Source organism: Pecten maximus, chromosome 17 (assembly GCF_902652985.1).
Source record: "Pecten maximus chromosome 17, xPecMax1.1, whole genome shotgun sequence".
Classification (NCBI taxonomy): Eukaryota; Metazoa; Mollusca; class Bivalvia; order Pectinida; family Pectinidae; genus Pecten; species Pecten maximus.
Genome location: NC_047031.1, coordinates 4128561 through 4139797, shown reverse-complemented (window position 1 = coordinate 4139797; position 11237 = coordinate 4128561). Strand labels below are relative to the sequence as shown.

Below are 11237 nucleotides of genomic sequence, written 5' to 3'. Positions count from 1 at the left end.
TATAGAGAGGTTAAGAAAATTTATATGTAAATGTACATTTAGATAAAATAATCCTCAAAATGTAATGTGAAGGACGTTATAGATTTATTTGGATTTGCATCTGCTACAATTGTACACAAGCAATAATGTGTAGTGTGATATTTACAAATAAGTACAAACGTGTAGACAATTGTGCATGAATGACGGATTTTCGCAACGAAATAAAACATAACTTCTTAAATGTATATTATAATGTCGTAACGTCGTTTAACGACGGTGCAGATAATGCAAAGGGTACGTGTTGCATATACGTATACGTACACGCATAGCTGATTAACAACTCTAACTTAATAACCTCTCTAATCTCAATAACAACGAGATTTAACGAAACATACACATTGCACCCGTCAGAAAAGCAAGTAGACAAATTTAATATACTTGACATTCAGTAGTGGATAATGTATTATCTAGATACATTTATAGCACGCAAAAACAGAAAGAGGATAAAAAGGGAATCATTAGCTTTACAAGTAAAATATTAAAGATTTCCTTTGTCACATACTGTATTGCAATACCCGTCTTAAGAATGTCTACTTCCCTGCTGTTCATTTGTATTAAACAAAACTCAGATGTTGAATTTGAGATGGATAGGAACGCAGCGCCAAAAAATATGGCGTCATAAATGTTGGCATTAGTTACAATGCATCCCTTTCAGTTAATGCGCAGTAAAGTTTCGTCCACATGTCTTTTGTCTCGTGTTGTTAACTTTAATATGAAATAAGAAACCTATAGCACACCACTGAATGACATGTGTGATATTGTTTAAGCTGAGACTGCAAACTGACAGGTCACAGCAATGGAAATATATTTTGACATCGGTTTGACGAACAATTCGTTTACCAATTTCTTTTTCAGGGTATGCTTGGTGTATTTTTAATGGTGGTTAGTATCTCCTTACGCATTCATTGAAATAAGAACAAATGCAGTCATTTTTAACCAGATGTTTTAAGACAAACGTTTTTTATTATGTTTTGTTCAGTTTTTTGTTTTGCTTAAAATTAAGAAATTGAATATCCATCTATCTATATGGAAAGAAAACAGATGATAAAAATGATACCCAGATAATAAATACATTTAAATGTACATAAACGTTTATTCGCGCTGTTGGAATGTTCAACATTATCAATTTTTGCATCTTCTGTGACACTTAAGTCGATTGCATAGGTTTGTTATGCTTATTATACGATATATAATTGACTTATTCTGTTTTATTATTACTGTCTTGTTTTTTAGCATCACTACGTAGGAAAGGTGGAACAGGTACATACAACTCTAATAATTTATTTTGCACGAATTTGTATTTTTTGACAAAATACAAATCAATTGCACAACACTTGCTGATTGAGATTAAAATTAAATATAAGTGTTTGCTTGCAAAGAAGATACTTTAAATACAGTCTATTAAGTGACATTTCAATAATATTTTGTGATAAATATATCCCGACAAGTTAATCAAATATTATCAATACATATGAAAATAACAAATATAAACAAGCCAATATAGCATATAAATATTGCATTCGTTAAATCGATGAAACAACTACTTCATTAAGATATGCATTGTTCTTGTATTCAATAGTTCTTCCAAACGTTTGGTTCTGCAACAGATCAATATGGTAAGCTAAAGATGAGGTAATACACAATTATATCTACTCGAAATTTTATATGATCGGTACATCCACTGTTGAAAAAATGAAAAAAGAAATCGATTGATAACGTCATAATGAAAATGTCATGCCTGATATACGGGTTCTTATTTCATGACGTTTTCTCGGTGTTTTAAAAGTCACTTATTTTTATGTCGGTAGCAACAATGATAATTCGTATATTCAATGATAAAATTATAGTTTTGTCCATTTAGATGTATACTTCAACTGTAACAATATTAAAGAAAGTTCTAGAGGATTGTATAGTGGCTGTAACAGTGAAATGTGTACTGTTTTCGTCTGATATAATTTAAGGTTAACTTGTGCAACACATGATTACACAATGAATCAAATGAATTAAAGTCCATAAATAGAGGATTTTTAACAGTGTCTTCAGTAATATCAAATTTATTTCACGAGTGGGGATACTATTTTTTTTTTTTTTTTCATTATTGCGCAGCACGAGTGAAAAATATCAAAATATTAGCAACACGAGCGAAATACATTTGTTATTATTGAAGACACTGTTAGATATTATGTTTATTACATTTTTTATCAACGAAAAACCTATCCCGTATGCTAACAAGGCCTACAGTTCCATAAAAAGTAGTTCCCACTTTCCAGGTGCTGACATATATATGTCGGGCTTTCTGATTGGTCAATAATTTTGATATGTTCTAATCATTAATTTGATTGGTCAAGTCACCAAAATTTATATTTTTCACCAATAAAAAATATCGCTTTTATAGAATGAATAATTTTTGATATTTCACTGGTAAAAATGCAATAAAAGTTAATATACTCATAGTGCTGCTGAGAAACAGACTGTATTACTTGCAAAATGAGTCGGGGTATAATCGCTTTGGCAAAATATTACTTTGATATATTTTGTTTTTCTTTTAAAAATGTTAATTTTTTGAGACGTCAAAAAAGGAAAACCTTTAACCTTGATTAAAAGATAATGATATGCATACTCCAAATATGAATATAAAAAGAAAATGTTTATTTGATTCACAGAAACAGAAATATGATTTCTAATTCGAATCAATTACTTTGATTAATAATTAAATCAAATGTCATCAGATGTCTACGGTTTACATAAATACGGTCACAAATCCTAAGATGTCATTTGTAACTCAAAACAGTACATATGATAGCAATATCAAACGAATCATTATTGAAACTGTAAATTGAGCGTTGAGGATTAACTATACTATTATTGTTATTTTTTTTAAAAATCGACACTAGATCCTTCACCTATCGGGTCATCAATATATCATTGAAATGAAAATTTCGGGAAAAAAATCATTTTCAACTTTATTTCCTCCTTATTTTGCAGCGCAGTAAATGACGACTGACCATACCACCAACTAGAACCAAATTTATCCAACGATCATATGTAGCTTTCGCTGTTTGGCGAATCGAGATTGTGGGTAATGCAGTTGTTCAACTGAATAATACAAGATGTTAGTGATTTCCGAATACTGAACTGTATCTTTTACGAGATTGTCAATGCATTTCAGTCATGTATATATGTAAATGTATATACCGGAATACCTTAATAATTGAAGGTCGGTATTGAAACGAACTAAATGGATATTTGAAAAGATATGTAAGCTGATGACGAGAACAGAAAGTTTATATACTTATTTTGAAATTATGATGTGATTGTAATAAAAAAAAAATTGTTCTGTCACTATTTTTCAGTACTTTTTGTCATAATTTTAATAAACTAATAGGCAAAGGATTAACTTTAACTTGGTTTGCATCACGTTTATATATCGTTAAATATTTCAAGCTGTGTTTTAATATACTTTGCGATGAGAAATTAATTAGCCCATGTAACGCCGCTATCAAACGGCAATGTTTTTAAATATCTTGATATTTCCTTTTCATTCGTGGTTCTTATTCGAATAAATTGTATTTGCACATGTTAGCGTTTTCCTAGATGTATGACTTAGATTCAATAATGTCCGATTATTGAAGACTTATACTCTTTTGTTCTCTGGAAAGCCAAAGGGAATGCGCTTTTGAATCGCAACTGGATTTGTAAAGTAAGCCATAAAAAGGTCGGACATTGAAATCAATGATAAAAGAAAACGTGTATTGCTTGAAGGCTGTCACATGATCAGATTCGGTCATATAATCGAAGATAGAAAATTAAAACCGTTTATATGAAAAGGAGTAAAGGAAGCAAAGCGCAACCCATGTCAGATCTCAAATTAAAACATATATTCACATGTCTACCACAGACAACTTGAAATAATTTTTTTTCTAAAATTTTGAATTATAATTTCAAGTTGCAGAACTAAAAACACTGAAACTATAATCAGATTGAAAGTACATCATTGCCACATGAAGGATAGCTATTTATTTTAAATGCCCCTACCCCATTTTATGTTTAGTAATTTAAAAACGAACAAAATGTCACAGGTCAAGCCTTCTTATTCACTGTGTGCTACCGTAGAGACAAGGATAGAAATAATGTCAAAACACATTCATACCTCCATTATACGTAGATAAAACACGGTTTCTAACACCAAAGCATATATCGACATTGAATAAAATCTGTCATAATGATGGAAAAGAGCTTATTGTTTATTTTAATGTCAGTACTAGCATTCTATTGAGATGCAAAGATGTTGTCTTGGTGAGTGGTATATTGGGTTAGTATTTACAAGCCTAACATAACTTGTCATTGCTCCAGTTTTTTCTATACAACAGTAATGCCCATCGACATTTGAGTTCAGAGAGGCCCCGGTGGTCGAATGGGTAAGGTTGTCCGACACTCGAGCTCCCCGCCTCTGGGTTGCGATTTCGAAGGCCACATGAGCAGTTGCCAGGTACTGACCGCAAGCCGCCCGGTGATTTTTCTCCGGGTACTCCGGCTTCCCTCCACCTTCAAATACTGGCACGTCCTGAGATGATCCTGGCTGTTAATAGGACGCTAAAAATAAATCAAAGTACAGTTCATTATTTCTTACACGGGCCTCAGTGTAGTGAAATTTATTAATCAATACATTGCCTCTGATAGCAATCAAGCATCTTTTGTGTATACTGAACTGATCGAGCTAAAGTGAATATTGTTTACATTTCATTTTTGCTGGTGCAGCCAGGTGAAACGTTAGATATGCCATATGCAAGCTCTCAAAATAAAGTCGATGTTTAGTAGGACATCGTCAATAATAGATAGTCGGATAATCGCACTCAATTATAAAAACGTTCAAATAGGTGATTCGTCTACGTTTACACAGAAAAAAACTGGTTATCCATAGCACAATGATAAAAATACTCGACGACATCACCGCGGTGTATCGTATGCCACTATCAGTATGAATATTATCCTAAAGACATGTTTGAATTGCTTGATTACACTGAACTACCAAATCAAAGTAACTTTTAAAGTATTACTCAAATGTCCATGTACCGTTCTGATTAGAAAATGCACAGGATTTGATTATTAAAGGAGACAATGGGAAAAAAAGTAATAATCAGATTTATTTTGGTTTTTTATTATCAATAGAGGGAAGTGTAAACAAATATTTAATCTGTACTGAAAAACCTGTATTACAATTGCTGTCATAAAATCTTTGGTTTACTACTGGATTATGGTATCTTAATGCTGAAGTAGGTCTCATATAGTGGTACCGGTATTACGATCGCTGTTATATTGTTTAGTTGTATAGTAACATTGCGGTAAGATATGAGGATATAAAACGTGTGAAGCACTAATATTAATCTTAGTGTGATAATTCATACACGTGGAAGCCTACCTTCGATGTAAAAAGTGGGCACTCTTTTAACTAAACATTGAAGCGCATGCACATAAATGATTGATCACATTGTTTTCTATGTACATGTTGAAAGTACTGAACTTCGAGCACATAGTTTTACCAATTCTGTATTTTAAGGAACATATTATCGTTTTCTGTTAGCTCAATTTTCACGTCAAAGACATTTTTATAACAGGTGTATTTTTCTGTTTCTGGTCTATACTACAGGTGTATCTGTTTGTTACATGCTCATACTACATGTGTATCTGTCTGTTACATGTCTATACTACAGTTGTATCTGTATGTTACATGTTTATACTACAGGTGTATCTGTCTGTTACATGTCCATACTACAGGTGTAACCGTCTGTTACATGTCTATACTACAGGTGTATATGTTACATATCTATACTACACGTGTATCTGTCTGTCACATGTTTATACTACAGGTGTATCTGTCTGTTACATGTCTATACTACAGGTGTAACCGTCTGTTACATGTCTATACTACAGTTGTTTCTCTCATATCTCGCCATGTTGGATAGAGTTTGCCCATATAAGATAGCTATGTAAGATAAATCTTTCTCTCATATCTCGCCATGTTGGATAGAGTTTGCCCATGTAAGATAGCTATGTAAGATAAATCTATCTTACATAGCATTTCACGCGCGCGGATTAATCTGCGTTCAAGGGGGACAACTCTCACAACGTCGTCTGCTTGTGTTCACATCCGACAGTCCTTATCGTCGGTGTCGGTTTTGAAACGTTGGACTTAACTATAAAAATACATACATTCTTAGATAAATATATATCATATCAGCAGTAAATCAATAGGGCTACACGGTTAAACGATTAGACATTTCATCTGAGCGAACATATAACTCCGTTACTGTAACAAACAGTTAGACTACGCCTACAGGCCTGTTGTAACAGTTACAGTACAATACAGACTTGCCTACCCGACAGATTTGTCATTTGTCATTAAAAACATGTAAACACACACAATCACCTGGCAATGACAGGAAGTAAAATAAAAGCCATACATCAAAAAAATATAAAAAAGAAAATGTCAAACGTCACAACCTATGAAATGGTTCCGTTTGCGTCAGCAGGGGGCCCTGGAATTTGTTTACTCTACGGTACTGTCAGTAACTGTTAGGCCTACTCAGTAACCTGTGTATTTGGAAGTTGGGAATTGGCTCTTAAATGAACGAACATTCGGTAACAATGACACCCCTCGATGTTCATATAAAAAATATTTATTTTAATTGTAACTCAGAGTCTATATTTGTGTAGAGTAACCATGAAAACTAACTGCCATCCTAGCCTTTCAATATGATCATCGTTAGCCTATCGACTGACCTACCTTCGTCATTCCATCAAGACAACCGGTTAAACACATATAATCCTATGTCACAGTAAAGATCGAATACTCGTATAGAGTCACTGTTCGCTGGTTCACACACGAAGTTGCCCAAATCACAGTGAATTTAAAATTACCAGCCACGAAACATCGCCGCGTCATGGCGATCGAGATCGACATCACTCTCATTGAACTATGAATGGAATTCCAATGACAGTCGTGACGTCATGCAGTGACGTAGTATTTTATAAAAAAAAATTTGACTTGACATTTAAAAGTACAGTGTGTTCTGTGAAATGATTAAATATGTCGAGGTGCAAATCAAATTATATGTGAAGTTGGGAAACTCATTTCAGCGTTGGCTTTCAGTATTGTTGATAGAACTTCTTTTTCTCGGATGTTGACAATTTGATCACGGCCACGTAAAAGTCGGTCAAGTTACGGTAATTTTTATCGGCGAATTGTTCATTCGTTCATCACTTAACCACAAAATGAATGAAAATTTGTGTGCAAACATTGCTTGCCAAAAATAGGGTATGATCTTTCAGAATATCATAAGTATATTTAGTAAAAACGTCAAATAAAGAAATTAAAAAATTGAAGAAAATGGATGGCTGAGGGACACTTTCGCCAGAAATTCGGTAATGATATGAGAGAAAAAGACTCTTTCATTATGTGTGTATGTAGGATAGGGATATTCCACCCTCGGGATCACAAAATGTGGTAAAACCCTCGGCAAGCCTCGGGTTTCACCACATTTTGTGACCCCTCGGGTGGAATATCCCTATCCTACATATACACATATAAAAGAGTCTTATAATCTTACATAGCATTTCACGCGCGCGGATTAATCTGCGTTCAAGGGGGACAACTCTCAAAACGTCGTCTGCTTGTGTTCACATCCGACAATCCTTATCGTCGGTGTCGGTTTTGAAACTTGGACTTAACTATAAAAATACATACATTCTTAGATAAATATATATCATATCAGCAGTAAATCAATAGGGCTACACGGTTAAACGATTAGACATTTCGTCTGAGCGAACATATAACTCCGTTACTGTAACAAACAGTTAGACTACGCCTACAGGCCTGTTGTAACAGTTACAGAACAACTTACAGACTTGCCTACCCGACAGATTTGTCATTTGTCATTAAAAACATGTAAACACACACAATAACCTGGCAATGACAGGAAGTAAAACAAAAGCCATACATCAAAAAAATATAAAAAAGAAAATGTCAAACGTCACAACCTATGAAATGGTTCCGTTTGCGTCAGCAGGGGGCCCTGGAATTTGTTTACTCTACTGTACTGTCAGTAACCTGTTAGGCCTACTCAGTAACCTGTGTATTTGGAAGTTGGGAATTGGCTCTTAAATGAACGAACATTCGGTAAAAATGACACCCCTCGATGTTCATATAAAAATATTTATTTTAATTGTAACTCAGCGTCAATATTTGTGTAGAGTAACCATGAAAACTAACTGCCATCCTAGCCTTTCAATATGATCATCGTTAGCCTATCGACTGACGTACCTTCGTCATTCCATCAAGACAACCGGTTAAACACATATAATCCTATGTCACAGAAAAGATCGAATACTCGTATAGAGTCACTGTTCGCTGGTTCACACACGAAGTTGCCAAAATCACAGTGAATTTCAAATTACCAGCCACGAAACATCGCCGCGTCATGACGATCGAGATCGACATCACTCTCAATATCCTTGAACTATGAATGGAATTCCAATGACAGTCGTGACGTCATGCAGTGACGTAGTATTTTATAAAAAAAATTTGACTTGACATTTAAAAGTACAGTGTGTTCTGTGAAATGATTAAATATGTCGAGGTGCAAATCAAATTATATGTGAAGTTGGAAAACTCATTTCAGCGTTGGCTTTCAGTATTGTTGATAGAACTTCTTTTTCTCGGATGTTGACAATTTGATCACGGCCACGTAAAAGTCGGTCAAGTTACGGTAATTTTTATCGGCGAATTGTTCATTCGTTCATCACGTAACTACAAAATGAATGAAAATTGGGGGCAAACATTGTTTGCCAATATAGGGTATGATCTTTCAGAATATCACAAGTATATTTAGTAAAAACGTCAAATAAAGAAATTAAAAAATTGAAGAAAATGGATGGCTGAGGGACACTTTCGCCAGAAATTCGGTAATGATATGAGAGAAAAAGACTCTTTCATTATGTGTGTATGTAGGATAGGGATATTCCACCCGAGGCAAGCCTCGGGTTTCACCACATTTTGTGACCCCTCGGGTGGAATATCCCTATCCTACATATACACATATGAAAGAGTCTTATAATCTGTCTGTTACACGTCTATACTACAGTTGTATCTGTCAGTTACATGTCCATACTTCAGGTGTATCCGTCTGTTACATGTCTATATTACAGGTGTATCCGTCTGTTATATGTTTATACCACAGGTGTATCTGTCTGTTACATGTCCATACTACAGGTGTATCCGTCTGTTACATGTGTATACTACAGGTGTATCTGTCTGTTACATGTCCATACTACAGGTGTATCTGTCTGTTACATGTCTATACTACAGGTGTATCTGTCTGTTACATGTCTATACTACAGGTGTATCTGTCTGTTACATGTCTATACTACAGGTGTATCTGTCTGTTACATTTCTATACTACAGGTGTATCTGTCTGTTACATGTCTATACTACAGGTGTATCTGTCTGTTACATGTCTATACTACAGGTGTATCTGTCTGTTACATGTCTATACTACAGGTGTATCTGTCTGTTACATGTCTATACTACAGGTGTATCTGTCTGTTACATGTCTATACTACAGGTGTATCTGTCTGTTACATGTCTATACTACAGGTGTATCTGTCTGTTACATGTCCATATACTACAGGTGTATCTGTCTGTTACATGTCATACTACAGGTGTATCTGTCTGTTACATGTCTATACTACAGGTGTATCTGTCTGTTACATGTCTATACTACAGTGTATCTGTCTGTTACATGTCTATACTACAGGTGTATCTGTCTGTTACATGTCTATACTACAGGTGTATCTGTCTGTTACATGTCTATACTACAGGTGTATCTGTCTGTTACATGTCTATACTACAGGTGTATCTGTCTGTTACATGTCTATACTACAGGTGTATCTGTCTGTTACATGTCTATACTACAGGTGTATCTGTCTGTTACATGTCTATACTACAGGTGTATCTGTCTGTTACATGTCTATACTACAGGTGTATCTGTCTGTTACATGTCTATACTACAGGTGTATCTGTCTGTTACATGTCTATACTACAGGTGTATCTGTCTGTTACATGTCTATACTACAGGTGTATCTGTCTGTTACATGTCTATACTACAGGTGTATCTGTCTGTTACATGTCTATACTACAGGTGTATCTGTCTGTTACATGTCTATACTACAGGTGTATCTGTCTGTTACATGTCTATACTACAGGTGTATCTGTCTGTTACATGTCTATACTACAGGTGTATCTGTCTGTTACATGTCTATACTACAGGTGTATCTGTCTGTTACATGTCTATACTACAGGTGTATCTATCTTTTACACCTCTATAATACAGGTGTATCTGTCTGTTACATGTGTATACTACATGTGTATCTGTCTGTAACATGTCTATAATACAGGTGTATCTATCTGTTACACGTCTATAATACAGATGTAGCTGTATGTTACATGTCAATGCGACAGGTGTATCTGTCTGTTACATGTGTATAACACAGGTGTATCTGTCTGTAAACATGTCTTTACTAAAGGTGTATCTGTCTGTTACATGTGTATACTACAGGTGTATCTGTCTGTAAACATGTCTTTACTAAAGGTGTATCTGTGTGTTACAAGATTTTACTACAGGTGTATATGTATGTTACATGTCCATACTACAGGCGTATCTGTCTGTTACCTGTATATACTACAGGTGTGTCTGTCTGTTACATGTGTATACTCCAGGTGTATCTATCTGTTACATGTCCATACTACAGGTGTATCTGTCTGTTACATGTATATACTACAGGTGTATCTGTCTGTTACCTGTCTATACTACAGGTGTATCTGTCTGTTACATGTCTATACTACAGGTGTATCTGTCTGTTATATGTCTATACTACAGGTGTATCTGTCTGTTACATGTCTATACTACAGGTGTATCTGTCTGTTACATGTCTATACTACAGGTGTATCTGTCTGTTACATGTCTATACTACAGGTGTATCTGTCTGTTACATGTCTATACTACAGGTGTATCTGTCTGTTACATGTCTATACTACAGGTGTATCTGTCTGTTACATGTCTATACTACAGGTGTATCTGTCTGTTACATGTCTATACTACAGGTGTATCTGTCTGTTACATGTCTATACTACAGGTGTATCT

At 34.7% G+C, this 11237-nt stretch overlaps 1 long non-coding RNA gene across 1 annotated transcript; it reads left to right on the top strand.

Annotated features, from left to right (window-relative positions):
• Window positions 1-854: 854 nt before the first annotated feature.
• LOC117315077 lies at window positions 855-3307 on the top strand. Its single transcript, XR_004529680.1, has 4 exons — window positions 855-921; window positions 1273-1299; window positions 1619-1655; window positions 3025-3307. It is a non-coding gene; the product is annotated as an uncharacterized LOC117315077 (long non-coding RNA).
• Window positions 3308-11237: the final 7930 nt, after the last annotated feature.